General features: G+C 43.1%; 1 pseudogene; it reads left to right on the plus strand.

The window, feature by feature from the left end:
* Positions 1 to 15,982: 15,982 nt before the first annotated feature.
* LOC108527317 (HBS1-like protein pseudogene) lies at positions 15,983 to 16,973 on the plus strand (annotated as a pseudogene).
* Positions 16,974 to 17,677: the final 704 nt, after the last annotated feature.

Genomic DNA, 17,677 nt, shown 5'->3' on the forward strand with positions numbered 1-17,677 from the left:
CAGGGCCACTCAGAGACATGGCCATCCTTTGCTAAGATTTTTGCTGGAAATACTGGCAAAGCAAACCTCACTCTCCTGGGAAGGCTAAACTGGTAAGATTTACATAAGATATAAGATGTAGGTAAAATGGTTTTATATATATATGTATAGGTATGTCTGTATATATGTGTGTATATATATATGTGTGTGTGTATATATATGTGTGTATATATATAGCTGGACAACATGAGCTCAACAGAGTGAGATGGGGTCTCCCTTTGTTGCCCAGACTGGAGTATAGTGGTACGATCATAGCTCACTGCAACCTGGAATGCCTGGGCTCAAGGCATTCTCCCACCTGTGCCTCCTGAGTAGCTGGCATTACAGACGCACATCACCCATGACTGGCTATTTTTTAGTCTGGCCATCTTGCCCAGGCTGGTCTCAAACTCATGGCTCAAGCCGTCCTTCCACCTTGGCCTCCCAAAGTGCTAGGATTATAGGCATGAGCCCCTGCAGTTGGCTGGAAATATTTTTTTGACATGTGGATCCTGCTGTGCCCGAAGCTGAACTACCCCCAAGTGTCTCTATCATGGGAATAGTATGTCTTCTTTTGTGCTTAGGTCAATTTCAGGTGGGTTTCTGTCATCTGTACCCAAGAGTTTTGACCACTATAAACCTCTCTAAAGGGAAACAGGGGACCAGTGAAGTATAATCAGTTGTTTCTAAATGCCTATACATGGTGGGGATTTGTAGGAGTGATTTCTGTGTCAGCCAGAGGTCTGCATCTGTACAGCTGATAATTTATGGATGGAATACAGTGGCTTTCAAGAGTCCTATTTATCTCATGTGAGGCTTAACCATATGATAGTACTGCCTTCCTGGCCACAGCAGGGAAGCAGAGGCAGGGGAAATGGTGTGTTTGTGGAAACTTGAAGTGAAATTGTTTTTTACAAATTCCTGACTCCAAGACCTTAGGAAGCAGAAGCGTCTGTTTTACAAGATTCATATCAAAACCAGAAATGACAAAGGAGCTATGATAATTTGGCAATAAGGTTTGGCAGCCGCCTGCTGCCCCATGGCATCTCAGATCACTCTGAAGGACCTGATTCAAGGTAGATGGGTGTCCTTGTCTGCCCTTAGTTGCTCTGATTCCTGATTAGCATGCAGAGTTTCACAAGCCATGACTCAAAGTCAGCCACGAGGGCACAGCAGCCATAACCCTAGCGTCTAGCGCCTGGTGCAAACTGATGGCATCTCCCAGGCATTTCTGAACCATTTTCACGTGCCTCTACCCTCAGGCCTTCTCCACACCACCCTGTGTTCTGCCAACGGGAGCTAAAATGAGCCCTATTTTGCCAAACCACTCAAGCATGGCTGACACAATGTGTTTCTGCAGAAGGGTTGGGTTGGGTGGAAGTAGGGACAGTGCAGGGAGAAAGGAAGCCCATGCATGTTTCGCCTTGTTTTGATAGTTCCGTGCCAGGAGTCATAAGGCTGTAGTTGTAGAAAGCCCAAGAAACACATTTTTGTTATCCCATCAAAATCTTCCCGGGAGCTACATTGTTGGGGCAAGTTATGTGTCATCATTGGCATCAAAAGAGAAAAAGAAGTAAATGATCTGGCTCAGGTGCCAAAGCTCTTGTCATGAGGAGGGAAACGACATTTATTGAGCCCCTGCAATAGCAACAACAAATTATTATTCTTGGGCACTTTGCATGTGCCAGGCACTGGGATAAAACACAGGCATGGACTCAGCAATCCCCATGACTGTCCTTGGATGCAGGCTACACTAATTATCCCCCTTTTAAAGACCAGCCAATGGAGGCGCAGAGGGACCAGGTGATGTGCCCGAGGCTGCCTGGCAATAAGTGGCGAAGGTGGGATTCGAACTGGTTTGCCTGTCCCAGTGCCCAAATCCTTCCTTGCAACACAGAGCTGCTCTGACTGTAAGGAGTCGGCGGGTCTCTCCTCAGAGTCCCAGATACTCAGGATCTCATTTAATCTTCACAACAACCCTGAGGCATAGGGGTTTTTAGATCTGCTTTACAGATGAAGAAACTGAGGTCCAGGGAGGCTTAGTGATGCCAAAGCCACACCTCCAGAAGCAGCAGGATCTACAGGCACAGCTGGGTGTCCTGGCCCTGAGTCAAGTGACTTTCCTACTCATTTCTACTCACAAGGGCTGCATGATGGTTAATACTGAGTATTAACCTCATCAGACTGAAGGATGCAAAGTATTGTTCCTGGGTGTGTCTGTGAGGGTGTTGCCAAAGGAGATTAATATTTGAGTCAGTGGGCTACGGAATGCAGACCTACCGTTAATCTGGTGGGCACGATCCAATCAGCTGCCAGCCAATATAAAGCAGGCAGAAGAATGTGAAAAGGCGAGACTGGCTTAGCCTCCCAGCCCATATCTTTCTTCTGTGCTGGATGCTTCCTGCCCTCGAACGTCAGACTCCAAGTTCTTCAGTTTTGGGACTTTGACTGGCTCTCCTTGCTCTTCAAGCCTGCAGATGGCCTATTGTGGGACCTTGTGATCATGTAAGTTAATACTTGACAAACTCCCTTATATATATAGGAGATATATATATATATCTCCTATATATAGATCCATATATCTCTCTATATATATCCTATTAGTTCTGTCCCTCTAGGAACCCTGACTACACAGGCGGCCAAAAGTACCAGCCGAATTCATATAGAGACAATCAGGCAGTCCGTATTTTTTCTTTTTCTGTCTGATTTTGATCCTTTTCTTAGCGCAGAAAAGTATATATAGCAGGCTCTTTTGGAGTCATGGTGTGCTGAGAAGGGCACTCTCTCAGTCGGGGGCTTTGCTTTCAAGCAATGGTAGCACACTTGAGCTCAACCAAGTAAGAGGGATTCATTGGAAGGATATGGGCTTTATAATTTTTTTCATTTGACAATCATTTATTGAGCACCTAATATATGCCAGGCACAATTCCAGGTGCTGAGATACTTCGGAGAACAAAACAGAGATCCTTGTGCATGTAGAAATTGGCTTCTTGTTCAGCAAGGGGGAGGGGAAGGGAAAGTGTGGGTGGACAGACAGTAAACAATAAAGAAAAGGCAAATACAGCAAGTCCTCAAATAATGTAGTTTTATTATAACATTGATAAGAAAAAAAAAATCAATTCCAGGCTGGGGCCCCTGTCTTTGTGGAGTCTTCCATATTCTTTCCATGTCTGCATGGGTTTTCTCTGGGCACTCTGTTTCCTGCGACATTCAAAAGCTGTGCACATGAGGTTCACTGGCGTGTCTAAATGGCCCCAGTCGAAGTGTGTGGGTGGGTGAGTGTGCCCTGTAATGGGATGGTGTTCTGTCCACAGTGGGTGCCTGTCTTGTGCCCTCAGTTGCTGGGATGAGCTCTGGCCACCTGCAACTCTGAACTGGAATAAGTGAGATGGGAAACGAATGAATGAATGAATGAATACCAATTATTGTAAAATAAAAATTGTCTAAGGTCAACGATAATCCCACAAACACATGACACTAAATGATGTGGCATGAACGTGTTTGGTGAACCTGCCATATTTGTGATTGTTTGTGAACTCTGTGGTGGCTGGAGGTGCTCCTGAGACATTTGCTTTGCAAACGTTTATTCCCTGGTTTAATCCATTATAACTACCACCACTGGGACTCACTGATTCACCAAAAATTGGGTAAACAGAATGAATAGGATCTAGTATTTGGTAGTACAAAAGGACAACAGTAGTTAATAATAATTAATTGTATATTTAAAAATAACTAAAAGAGTGGACTTGGGATGTTCCTAACAGCAAGAAATGGTGAATGTCTGAGGTGATGGATGCCCCAGTCCCTCAGATCCGACCAGTATGCATTGTACGCCTGCAGCAAAGCATCACATGCACCCCATAAATATGTACAACTCACAAGCAGCCATAATCAACAAATTAAAAATTGGGTAAATAATGATCTTATTTGTTTTTCTTAATCATTCTTAAATGGATGTATAGATCATATTTATTTCAACGTTTAACATCAGAAGAGTTTTAGGTCCTTATTTAGGAGACTGGTGATGTTTTTGTGACCAGAAATATGCTGTAGGAACGTCACTCTTGTTTGTATCAATTAGCCTATGGTAAAAATGGTTTCATTATACGTCGCTTCGCCTAAAAGATGCAGTTTCCATGAACCTATGGAAGGTGTTAAGTGGGGAATTACTGTAAGCTATAGGATATGTGAGAAAAACAAAAGCTGAGCAAGGCAAAGGTATTAGGAGTGCCTGAGTGGTTGGACAGCCACCCAGGGAAGGGGAGACCTGAGTTGGTGAGGGGTTAGCTGTGGGGTCTCTGGGTGAAGAGCTGTCAGCCAGAGCTCCCGAAGGCAGACACACGCTGGGGTGTTCCAGAAGCAGCAAGAAGGCCAATGTGCTGGTGCAGACTGAACTGGAGGAGTGGCAACAGAACAGGTCAGAGAGGCAGAAAGGGGCCCGATATCACGTGGGCCCCTGAGAGCTGTGGCAGGCACTTTCAGTCTTACTCTGAATCGAACGAGGCACCTGCAGGGTCTGAACAGAGGACTGACACACTCTCATTTCCTTTTTTGAGACCGAGTCTCACTCTGTCACCTAGACTGGAGTGCAGTGGCGCAATCTTGGCTCGCTGGAGTTCAGTGGCATGATCTCGGCTCACTGCACCTTCTGCCTCCCAGGCTCAAGTGATTCTCCTGCTTCAGCCTCCTGAGTAGCTGGCATTACAGATGCATGCCACCATGCCTGGCTAATTTTTGTATTTTTAGTAGAGATGGGGTTTCACCATATTGCCCATGCTGGTCCCCAACTCCTGACCTCAAGTGATCCACCTACCCTGGCCTCCCAAAGTGCTGGGATTACAGGCGTGAGCCACCACGCCCGGCAAGCATGCTCTCATTTTCATTTTGGAAGACACACTCTGGTTTCTAGGGGGAGCAGACAGTGGGAAGTGATGGAAGAACCAGGAGACAAATCCTGCAGGAGGTGATGGTGGCTGGGAGGTGGGAGAAGTTGGGTCCTGAATCAATTTTGAAGGGAGAGTCTATAGAATTTCCTGGCAGGTTGCATGTAGAAGGTGAAAGCCAGAGTCAGGTGATTCCAAGGTTTCTGTCCGAGTAACTGCAAGAACAGAGTTGCCATCTGCTGATGGGGATGGCTGTGGCTAGAACAAGTTTTCAAGAGAGACCAGGGGTTAGATTAGGAGTTTGGGTGCCTGCTAAATATTTAAGTGGAGATGTCAAACAGGTCTTTGGATATATGAGGCAAGTTGGAGACAGAAGCCTGGGTGGGAGCTATGATTAGTTCACAGAACCCAAGGTAACTAGGAGGAAATAAATAACCCCAATGATTTTGGAAAGGACAGGAATCACGGCAATCTCTCGGTAGGAAGATCATCAGGGATTTTCTCCAAAGGAAAATCAGAATGTTCTGAGCAAAGTAAGGGGGAAATGAGACAGGGCACAAGAAATAACCAGAGGCGTCCGCTGCAGGGTCCTGTCCCGGGCGCTTCTGACACTTCTTTCCAGGTCTTCCTGCTGTTGCCAAAATGAGGGTAAGTGATGTTCCTGACAGCCTGCATTCCCATCTGCCTAGAAAAATCTCTATGGCTAGGTGAAGAGTGATAGCACATTTAGCCTATCTTATTAAACACTGCTTATCTACTAAAAGCAGTGAGCAGCATGTTTAATCAAAGTCAGGGCAGATGTGGTTTGCAACATCCAAAAGTCATTTTTCATCCTGTTCTCTCTTCCTTAGAGAAGATCAACCTCCTACCCTTGCCCTGAATCCCAAGGAAGGTGATGCATTCATAACAAGGGCATCCCAGTCCTGGGGAAGGGCAGGAAGGACCCACCCTCATTAGTCCCTGATGACTCCCACCCTTGTCCTCGGTCTCCAGGTACTTTGGAAATGAAAAGATAGGTGGGGAAACTAGAGTAGAAGTCCAAGAAAGTCTGTAGTGATCTCATTTTTACACAGATAGGGAGGAGATCATTTAAGCCACAGAAGAATCAAATCATTGCTTTTCCCATCTTGGCACTTCCCACTAGAGATCATTCAATGTTGAATAGACAGGTTTCGTTTTTCTTGGGTTTTCAAGAAATGATAGCTTTTTACTCTGGAAAAAAGTTGTCCATGAGTCTGTGATCCTGTGTCTTCCATTCCTACCCAGAAATGTCCAAGGAAATAAACGGTACCCTGCTGTTATGGGCCGTCCCCCCAAATTCATCTGTTGAATTCCTAACCCCAGGTATCTCAGAATGTGACTGTTATTTAAAGACAGGGTCTTAGAGGTAGTTAAGTTAAAATAAAGTCATTAAAGTGGCTCCTAATCCAACACGACTGGTTCCTCACAAGAAAAGGAAATTTGGACACAGACATACATGAGACAGGACTATGTGAAGACCCAGGGAGAAGGTGGCTATCTACAGAGCCAAGGACAGAGGTCTCAGAAGCCAACACTGCCCACACCTTGATCTCAGGCTTCCAGCCTCCAGAACTGAGAAAAAATAAGTTTCTGTTGTTTAAGTCACTCAGTCTGTGGTAGTTTATTATGGCAGCCCCTGACTTGAGTGAAAAATTCTTTTAACCAAACTCTGAAGTTTAACTATTTTGCCTTTCCTTATCAGAGATGAAAAGGGCAAAGATTTCAAATGGACTCGTGAAATGAAGGACACCCTTCATATCCAATTGTATTGGAAAGGAGAGGAAGGAAGGGCAACAAATTATTAGCAAACACTTGTGACTTAATGTTTAGAAAGTGTTTTCAAGATAATTTTGTCTTAATAGGCTAACTGCAGAAAATATTTATAGATATTCCCTAAGTGGGCAAGCCCGTGGGATATCTTTGGCAGTATTTAGACACCTCTGCAGCTTCACAGCAATGCTTCATTTTCTTCTGACAGTTGCCTCATCCACTTTTCTTTAGGAAATGTTTGCCAAGGGAAAAAAATTCTTCCTCCTGAAACTAAATGATTTAGTGTTCGGGAAGCCAGCCAATTAAGTGTGGCTCCAAGAATATATTTAACCTTGAAAATGTTTTCATTTCAAACAGAAATGCAGCCCTAGGGCAAGAGGGTAACTTAATGCCCCTGGGAATGCTGTGCTGATCTATATACCTTACTCATTCATTCATTCAATGAATATTTATTGAGTTCTTGTCATACCAGGCACTGTGTCAGGTGAGCAGTATTCAATGCCAGCTGGCATGAAGTCTACCGGGAAAAGATAGACCACTGAATGGACAATTAGAATCTGCTGCAATAGGTGCTGCGCTAGAGGCCGACACAGGAGTGGGGAAATTAGGGTCCTTGGAGGAATTGGCATCTCAGCTCACTGTGAAGACTCGCAGAAGTTAGCAAGTTAAGGGGGAATGGGAGATCATGGCATACAAGGATGTGCAAACAAGGAGCACAGCTCAGGGGATTCAATATGGAGCAGTAGGACCGAGCGTGGCATTGCTTGGTAAGTCCAGTCCCATTCGAGATGCCTATTGGTGAGTGTTTCAAGTCCAAGGCCAAGTCTGAATTTCCAGTAAGCAGCCTCATGTACCTGAGAATAGCTGAGGCACTTATTTCCCTTTCTTCTAATTTTGTGAAGTCTTCCTTCCCTCTAGTCATTTTCTGTTTAGACCCGAGGTTCTTTGTTGTTTTCACTGTGCTGCTTTAGGTACCAACAGTTGCAAGTCACCATCCGCGCAGGATCAGTAATTGAGTCTATCTCAGAAAGATATACTTTCTCAAGATGGATTTGAGCTTCACCTCATTGTCTTCTGTTCATCCTTCACTTTGCAAGATTCTTAAATACGGATTTTCCTTGCCAAGAACAGTCTGTTGTTAAGAATTCTCATCATTTTCCTTCTTCCTTTCTCTGCCTGAGGCAGCTTCCTCTGAAAGTGTGAGCACAAAGGAAAATGGGCATTTTTCTGCCTGACTCAGAGGCTGTGGGTTTTATTCCTAACATTCAAAAGAACTGCGCACAGCGGGGCTCCCGAGAGTCAGCCATGGCTTTCCAAAAGCATCCAAGGGTAGAGGTACCCTGTGTTAATATTAATAGGCTATAGTTGGCTCTCTAGAGGAATTTTCAAAGGCCTCATTTTCCTGCCTCCTTTCTTCTCCCTAGACAGCATTGATTTTTTTTTTAAGTTTGGATTGCTTAAAGCAAATATAGAAAAAGCAAATTTGTTTCTGGGAAGATAGTTTGCCTTTCTCGAATCTTTCAAGTCCTTCTGGATGGGTGTTGCCACCAAGGAAAGCTTCAGCATTTCTTTTCTCTGCTCATTCTCTGTAGGAAGAGTCTGGGTGTGCAAGGGCTGGTAGAGCCAAGAAGTCAGTCTGTGCTTTTAGAGAGGAAGACAGGGCATTTTCCCTCAATGCCCTTTTGCAAAGTGGAAGGAGAAGGCCACTCTCACTCTTGATGCGTAGGTTTGATGTGGAAGACCTTTCAGAAATACGAAAGTATCTGCTGTTGAGGCCCTAATATTTGTGAGAATGCTGTGTGTGAATTGTTTGTGTTCTGATTCTTCTAAATTACTTAAGGCTAGAAGATAGCTAATACGATGTAAAATAAATCACCAAAGTACAAAGATTTCGTTGAAAAAATTTAGAGTGTTTAGAGATTTCTGTAGGGCAAGGCTCTTAGAGGATATCTAAATATCCTCTAAATTGTACAAGATTGTCTCCACTTCCTGTAAGCACAGACATTCAACAAGTATTTACTGAGCACCTATTTTGTGTAATAATTTGCAGGTGATTTGATTGCTTACCTAGAAAATCCAAGAGAATAAACCAAATAACTATTAATTCTGATGAGTTTAATAATGTAGTGAAATATGAAAGTCACAAGTAAAAATTGTTAGTTATCCTATGTATCATTAATAACCAATTAGAAGACATAAAGGGGAAAGGCTCCATTCACAATAGCAAGAACAAACTTAGTAAGATGCAAAAGACCTGTGTAAAAGCAACATAAAATTTACTGATGGACATAAAAGAAGATCTAAACAAGCAGAGACATATACCATATTCTTAGTAAATCTTATTAATTCTTGCCAATTAAACTATAAACTGTTATAAAATCTCAATTAAAACCACAGTAGGAAACTTAAACTATTTTGTTTATTGTACAAGTTGAGCATCCCTAATCAAAAAATCTGAAATCCAAAATGCCCCAAAATCTAAAACATTTTTAGCACTGACATGATACTAGAAGTGGAAAATCCCACACCTGACCTCATGTGATGAGTCACAGTCAAAACACAGTCAAAACTTGGTTTCATGCACAAAATTATTAAAAATATTATATAAAATTGCCTTCAGGCTATGTGTGTAAGGTGTATCAAACATAAATGAATTTTATGTTGAGACTTGGGTCCCATTCCCAAGATATGCCATTATGTATATGCAAATATTCCAAAATCTGAAAAAATAAAAATTTTGCAACACTCTGGTCCCAAGCATTTTGGATAAGGTATACTCAACCTGTATATGTGGAAGACTAAATGTCCAAATGGAGCCAAAAAACAGTCTGAAGTGTCTTGCCATATAACATAGCTAAATTGATATTACAAGCCATTTTAAATAAATGCCATAGAGGCACCACAAATCAAAACCAATGGGAGGTGGCCAAAGTGGTACTCAGAGGAAAATATATAGCTTTAAGTGGATACAATGGAAAGCAAGACATATTGAAAATTATGAGCTCATCTTCAACACAGAAAACTGGAAAAGGTAACAAAATAAACCAAAGAAAGTAAAAAGGCTAAATAAAATTAATAAAAATTTATATTAATAAAGTAGAAAATTAATTAAATTTGATTGATAAAATCCAATTGACTAGACTTTAGGAAAATACTTGAGAAGACCAATAATCATGCAAGCAATTGAAGAGGCAATCAAAGATATAATCCTAGAAATTATTCATTCCTTAATGGTTTTATAGAACTCAGTAAATTAATCCTAGATCCAGTAATTTACTAAGTGAGTTCTATAAAACCATTAAGGAATGGATAATTTCCATATTGTAAACATTATCTACCTACCTACTTACAGATACACACACAATTTCTGGATTGCAGAAAATTATTAAAAGGCTCTAACCTATTGTATGAGTTTTTAATAATATTACTAAAGTATGTCATGTAATATTACATAATATTATAAAGAAAGAGATATGTCAATATCCCTCATGAACGTAAATGCAGAAAGTCTGAGTTGGAGATGTTGACTAGGAGAAATCAACATAAGAATGATAATAGAATTCATCCCTCTCCAAAATTAAGAATTGAATTAAAGGAACATTATATCACCACCAAGTATGGTTTATGACGACTCAGGATATGTAACTCATAAAAAAATAAACACTATGTGACTATTTCAATCAATTTGGGAAAACAATGATTTACAAAATTAACACCTGTTCCTTATTTAAAAAAAACTCTTAGCTATGAATAGAAGGGAAATTCTCAGCTTGAGAAGTGTATACATTAGAAGTCTCTAACATGCATCCTACTATTGGTGATATCAGAGGATTTCCAATAAAATTAGGAACAAAGTCAAGATGTCCACTAACACTGTGGCTAGTCACAGTGGAAGGAGGCATGGAAAGTGAGGAGCAGGTGTGGGAGGTAAGGAGGTAGACTACATAGAACCTACTGGATGTAGAGCTAAGCGGGGAGCTAAGTAACTCCAGGAGGAGGCCAAGCTTCCTGGCCTTGGCACTGGCAAGGGTAGGAGCAGGCGTTGTTACTGAGATCAGGAGCACAGTAAGAACAGGTCTAAGGGGTCTAAGAAGGTCAACAATGGAAATGCTGACATGTTCACTTTGAGAGCCCCATTGACTTTGAGAGCCCCATTGAGATGGCATCCTGGAACTTGAGAGAAGTCTGAGTTGGAGCTGTAAAATCAGGAGAAGTCAGCACAAAGATGATAAAGACAGCCATAGAAGGTGCTGAGATGGCCCAGAGAAACAGAGGAACAAGGTACTGCACTCCACACTCCAGCTAGAGTGAACAGAGAGTCTGTTCCAAGTCTACTGGCTCCTCTCTCATCTCAGTGCATTTACTTCTTCCATTGGAGCTCCCCACAATCCTCTGCCCCCCATCCCACGCTCTCAGCCAACTCTTATTCATCCTTCATGACTCAGTTTAGTTATCAACACCTCCTTCTCAGATCAACCCCTGTAAGGCTAGATCCCACTCTCTGTGCTCCCAGAGGGTCAGCAGTCCCACACAAACAGTCAGGGTTCTGCTATGTTAATATAACAGACAACTGACAAATCTCAGTGTCTCACAACGAAAAATACTTCATTTTGCCCATTATGGGGCACCAGCTGGGGCAGCTCTGCTGCAGGCTGCAGCTCATGATGTCTGTTCCTCATGTCTCTCATTCTAGGACATGCTTTCATTCTAGGACATGCTCTTATTTTTGCAGGTGGTGGAAGTGCAAGAGGCCAAGCCTAGCTGTAAGCACACAAAAAGCCTCTGCTTTGTCACATCTGCTTACATTCTGTTGGTCAAAGCAAGGAACCTGGCCAAGCTCAAAGTCAGAGGGGCAGGAAAGCAGACTCCATAGTACAGATTCACAAGGCAGAGGTCATAGGCATGCAATTTCATCATAGGAAAGAAGTGAAGAATTAGGGACAACAACCCACTCCACCTCTGAGTACCACCTCTGAGTGTCAGGCTTTATGGCCTTGGCCTAGTTGCTTGTCTTCCCACTAGGTTCTCAGTGCCTTCAGGACAGGACCCTGGCCATCTTACTTATTATTGTATCTCCAGTTACGACCACAGTGTCTGCTCTACTGAGTCATGGTGATCCATACACATCTACTGAATGAAAAATTAGATGTGAGGGGTCTCAGCCAAGGTGGAAGAGTGTCGCAGAAAAACAGGAAGTGATCAACTTCCGAAGGACCTCAAGACTGGAGAGTGCTGTTTAGATTGAGTAACTTGACGTTCATTGCTAACCTTGGAAAATACAGTTTCAGGGAAGTGCCAGGGCTGGGGAGTTAGAAGTCAGACTACAGTGGGATGGGCAGTGAATGAGTGGTGAGGAAGTACAGGCGGTGAGCGAAGACCACTTTTCCAACTCTTAGGGAATAGGTTATAAGCAATGTATAGTAAAGGAGAGATTTTAAAGGTAAGAGAGGTTCAAAGTGTTTACAGGCTCAACGGAAAAGGCAAGTAGAGAGGGTACATTAGTCTGTTTTGTGTTGCTAGGAAGGAATACCTGAGACTGGGTAATTTATAAAGAGGTTTATGTGGCTCACAGCTCTGCAGCCTGTACAAGCGTAACACCAGTATCTGCTCAGCTTCTGGTGATGCTTCAGGAAGCTTTTACTCATGGTGGAAGGCACAGGGGGAGTAGGCGTGTCACATGGTGAGAGAGGGAGCAAGAGAGAGGCCAGGCTCTTTTAAACAACCTTCACACAAATTAATAGAGCAAGAACTCACTCATTACCACAAGGGTAGCACAAAGTCATTCATAAGGGATCCACCCCAATGACCCCAACACCTCCTGCCAGGCCTCATCTCCAACACTGGGAGTCACATTTCAACATGAAATTTGGAGAGGACAAACGTTCAAACTATATCAGAGGGAGACATTGAATATACCTGCAAGAGAGAAAGGGTAACTGAGAGGGAGATGCATTAGGAAGTGCAGCAGGGATGAAATGCAGCATAGGCAGGTGTATGTGCATGTGTGCTGTGTGCGTGTGTGTGTGTGTTTGTGAACATTTGACATGTTTAGGCTGTTAAGCATCCACCCAACCCTCCTTGTTAGAGGAAATCCCTACTGAGTTTGGTCTTGTGAGGAGGCAGGGCCTGGCTACTAGCTGTGGGAGCTGTTTCCTTTTTTGTCCTCTGGCAGCAACATACCAGCTTGTGACTTGGGCTCAGCCAAACGCTCTCAAGAGACTTTGAACACACCAATGGATAGTCAGTCAGGGCTCTTTGATGGTAGTGGTGGGTGCATCCCACTGAAAATTCCTATGCTTCCTCTTTTTGGTCTCCAGAGGTCGCTGCGTTGCCCTAGTTTCACAGTTCCTCTTGGTTCTATGAGTCTTCAGTCCCCTTCCAGTAAGTGTGTTTTGTTTCTCTTTTCTGTTGTTGTTGTTGTTGCTGTGTCGTGTTTTTGTTTATTGCTTGTTTTTTGTTATTTTATGGATGAGAGTCTAGCTGATGGAAGATGGGGTCAACAAGCCGGGACAGGATGATGCCAGACTCTCATTCCTGGTATCCCAGTCAATCTGTGACAGGTGGAGAGGAACGGATTAACTGTACCCACAGAAAAGTTTGACCCATGTCTTCTGAATGTTAGTCATTCCCGTAGCACCTTCCTAATGTTTTCCATGTCCACACAACAGCACCTTACATGGAGCTGCATTATGCGCTACTGCCTAATATTTTCTTCCAGTTGACTAGATTTTGATTTAAAGACACTGATTTTAAAAAATCACCATTTCAAATGAAAAACCAGAATAATTTGCTTTAATTTAATATATATATATACATATATATATATAAAACAAAATAATGTTAAGTTCTGGATGAATATTATTACATGACGAGGGTTCTCATCCAAAACTCTTTGTTAAAAGGGGAGATTAGCAAACGGTGTGGTTGTTAAAGACATGTTACTCCCAAGCTGAGACTTTCTTCTTGATTTAATCAGACACACTGAAGCAGAAGCAGAAGGGAGTGACTTTCTCACTTTGAGATTGAATGTTATTTAAGACTACGTCAGCTCACCCTTAAATCATCTCACACATCAATGGGGCGCATTTCCTGCCATTGCTAGGCAGGGTGCAGCAATATGGGACAGAGCATGGAAACTGCCAAAGGGAGGCACCAGAACATTTATGCTATTGGAGTTTCAGGGAAGGTTTTATGGAGAAGGTGGGGCTTGAGTTCTGAAATATACACAGGAGAGCAGAGGCCATTTCAGTCATGGGAAACATAAAAATAAGGAGGTGAAAGTAAACAGCAGGGATATAGGATGGTATAGACCAGCTAGGCTAGAGGGCAGAGGTTGAATACAAGCTCAGAAAGGGTCCTATCTGTTCCCCCCCACCATGGGTCCTCCCCAACTCTACCCTTTGTGGGCAGTGCCTTTGCGTTGCCACTACCTCTTATATCTCGTGTCTTTAGCCTGTCCTTGCCCCCTGGGATGGGAGCCATGCATGGCCAGTTGTGAATTACTGTGCAGCAGCCATAGTTTCCCATTGACTTGCTATGAGACTGGGTGGGTCTGGGTGTCCTGCTGGGTACTCCACTGGCTTCTATGCCAGTGCTTGGCTGACTCTACCAATTGGGTTGGCACAGCAGGTCCCAAACTGTTGTGAAATCAAATGCCCTGCTTTTTGCCATTGCCATGTTCGACATACACTACTTAATAATTACTCAATAATGAAAGCAACTCATTGTTTAAAGGTATAAATTGACTTTAAAAAAACACTTCATATTACTACCATAAATTTAAATCCAGCATCAGTTGCCATAAACGAGACAATACTTTAAAATAAATGCATAACTGTTAAAATAATGCTTTCCAAGTACCATATAAAATACCTGCTGATACTTTATCTCACTGCAAGAAAACACTAGGCTAGAGAAATGAAGCAGGCCCATTTTTGGTAGAAAGGGGAAAATCTTAAGAGCCTCAGAGCTGGATGGAGCCCCAGTAAATATCTAGGTCATGGATTGCAAGCTGTTTTTCCCCACCAATAATGCCCTTTGTCATCCTCTCTCTTTCTCTCTTGTTTCCCTGGAAATGATGCATAAAGTAGCAAAACACAGGACTGAACCCTTTCATGGGCTGTTTCTCTGGAGAAACCCAAAGAAACCCATTCTGCAAACCTCAACCTTCATCCCTTCCTCCCTCTTGTGCCACCCTTGCCCCCGTACACAGAAAAGTAGCATCAGTGCCCTCCACCACCCACCTCAGCAGCTAGGGGGAGGCAGAAACACATCAATGGCCGAGGAGTGGAGGGTGGGCTGAGAGCTGGCTTAGCTTTGTGACACCAGTGCACCCCCATATTGGATAGCACCCAAGGCCCTCACAAACGTTGAGTGCCATGCTTGTTGGCTGCAAATAATACCCCATGAGCCACCAACTTCCTTTCCCAGGCACATCTGCCTGGACTTCTGTTCTCTTTGGTACCAAGGCACTAGGCAGGCTTTAAAGAGCAGGCCGTTGCCTTTCTCTACATGTGCCTTCAGACCTGTCTTACCTTCCCCATGGTCTCCCTCATACTCCTTTCCTGAATATCATTTCTTTCCCTTTCTCCTGCACACAAAAGCTCAACACGGAGTTCATTCTGTGAGCCTAACCTTTTGCTTCCCGCACTTGGCTGACTCAAATGCCACTTGCAAAAATGTAAATCTCAGCGGGGCTGAGCTCAGTTCCTGCTACCCCTTTCCAAGTTTTTGTTTTGTTGCAGAGTTCTAAACCAGTGTCTCCCTCTGTGCTTGGGCATAAGAGCAGCATCAGACCATTGAAAATCTACTGGATTGGCTGATACTCATTGACTGGATGGAGATTTCAGAGGCAAACCTAGGCTTCTCCAGAGGAAAGTAAGACTTCAATCCCAGTCCTGCCATTTTCTATGAAACCACTTGTAATCTTGGGTTTCTCTTCATTATAAAGATAAGAAATGATCTGAATCTCCAAGCTCATAGTATTGTGGTGAGGACCAATCAGGCAACATGCATGAGAGTGCCTTGTAAACCTGCCCTGCTGCAGCAATGAAGGCATGGCTTCCGCTAAGCACCTGTAAGCCCTTTCTGAGGGAGTTGAGCAGTTCCCTTAGGGAAAAATGTCTTAAATGTTGACTGAATTCTCCCCTCTCCCCAGACCAAAATCAGTAACTGATTTTGTGGTGGTGGTAGGTAAATAAATGTTTATGCAAATTGGGCCCTGATAAGATGTAAAAAAAAAAAAAAAAAAAAGGCACAGATAAGACGGCGCTTGCGCAGGCGCTCGGCGCAGAGGCCTGCGGGAAGCCAAGATGGCGCATAGGGGTTCTCCAGGGCACAGTTGGCACTTTATCAGTATCTAAGCCGAGTGTCTTGGAAGGAGTTAAGGGGCTGTGGCAAACGCCCTCTCCGCCGTCATGGCCCGGCATTGGAATGTTCGAGGCTATAACTACGATGAAGATTTCGAAGATGATCTCTATGGCCAGTCTGTAGAGGATGATTATTGTATTTCACCATCAACAGCTGCTCAGTTTATTTATTCACGGCGTGACAAACCTTCCGTTGAGCCTGTAGAAGGATATGATTATGAAGATCTGAAAGAATCTTCCAATTCTGTTTCGAACCATCAGCTCAGTGGATTTGATCAAGCTCGTCTTTATTCGTGCCTTGTTCACATGAGAGAGGTACTTGGAGATGCTGTGCCAGATGAAATATTAATTGAAGCAGTTCTGAAGAACAAGTTTGATGTGCAGAAGGCTTTGTCAGGGGTTCTGGAACAAGATAGAGTGCAGAATTTGAAGGACAAGAATAAGGGAACAGTATCTACAAGAAAGATAGCGAAAGGAAAACCAGTAGATTCCCAGACATCGCGAAGTGAATCTGAAATTGTGCCAAAAGTTGCTAAAATGACTGTATCTGGAAAGAAGCAAACTATGGGATTTGAAGTGCCTGGAGTATCTTCTGAAGAAAATGGTCAGTTTCCACACACCTCAAAAAGAACGGCCCACTGAAGATGCCATTGCTTCTTCTGATGTTCTTGAGACTGCTTCTAAATCTGCTAATCCACCCCACACGATTCAAGCATCAGAAGAGCAGAGTTCAACCCCAGCACTGGTGAAAAACTCTGGCAAGCTGAGGCAGCAATTAGATGTGAAGGCAGAACTGGAGAAGCGGCAAGGAGGGAAGCAGCTCCTCAACTTGGTGGTCATTGGTAATGCTCTTTGTCCCTCTGGCAGCATGGAAACTCTGAGTTTCTCCATGGGTGGAATGGACAGAGGGTGAGGAGGCACAGGGCCTCATAATGCTTTCTAGTCACCTGGGGAGAGAGAATGCCAAGTTACCAAAGAGGTCATTACACTTGATTGTGGGATTTTTCATTTTGTGAACATTTTGAAATTGGCATGCCTTGTTGACAATTTTAATTTCCAAAAATTTGAGAAATTTCCCCCCTCTGTAAAGAGACATGCTGTTTTTTTTTTTCAATTAGATGTTGTAACTGTCATTTGATAAATATTGGTATTACTGTAAAAAAAAATGTTGACTGCTTTGGAGAGTGTCCATTGTTATCTGAGAGTTTTGTTTGCACATGAGATGCATACAATGTGATTCACATCACTGGCCTCACCCTGTCTTATTTGCCTTAATGTAATTGTCTGTTTGGATCCACTGGTGGTGAAAATTACATTTGTCCTTATAAGTGGAGATATTCTAAAAATGAGAAGTTCAAAGAAGGCAGAGCCTTTAATGCAGAGAAAATGTATTTATTTTCTTAGCTCCTTTGAAACAGTTTTATCCCCTGGAATGGGGTAATTTCCTTGCAGAACAACAAAATGGATGGTTCATGGTAACCCCTCATCAGGGAAGGTGCTTTAAAAAAAAAGTGGCCTGATTCAGAACATCTCCATCAGTTCAACAGTGTGTGCTTGGGTAACCTTGGAAGATTTGGAGATTTTCTGAGAAATCCACAATGTGTGCTTTGGCTTGAA

Source organism: Rhinopithecus bieti, unplaced genomic scaffold (genome assembly GCF_001698545.2).
Source record: "Rhinopithecus bieti isolate Rb0 unplaced genomic scaffold, ASM169854v2 scaffold_618, whole genome shotgun sequence".
NCBI lineage: Eukaryota > Metazoa > Chordata > Mammalia > Primates > Cercopithecidae > Rhinopithecus > Rhinopithecus bieti.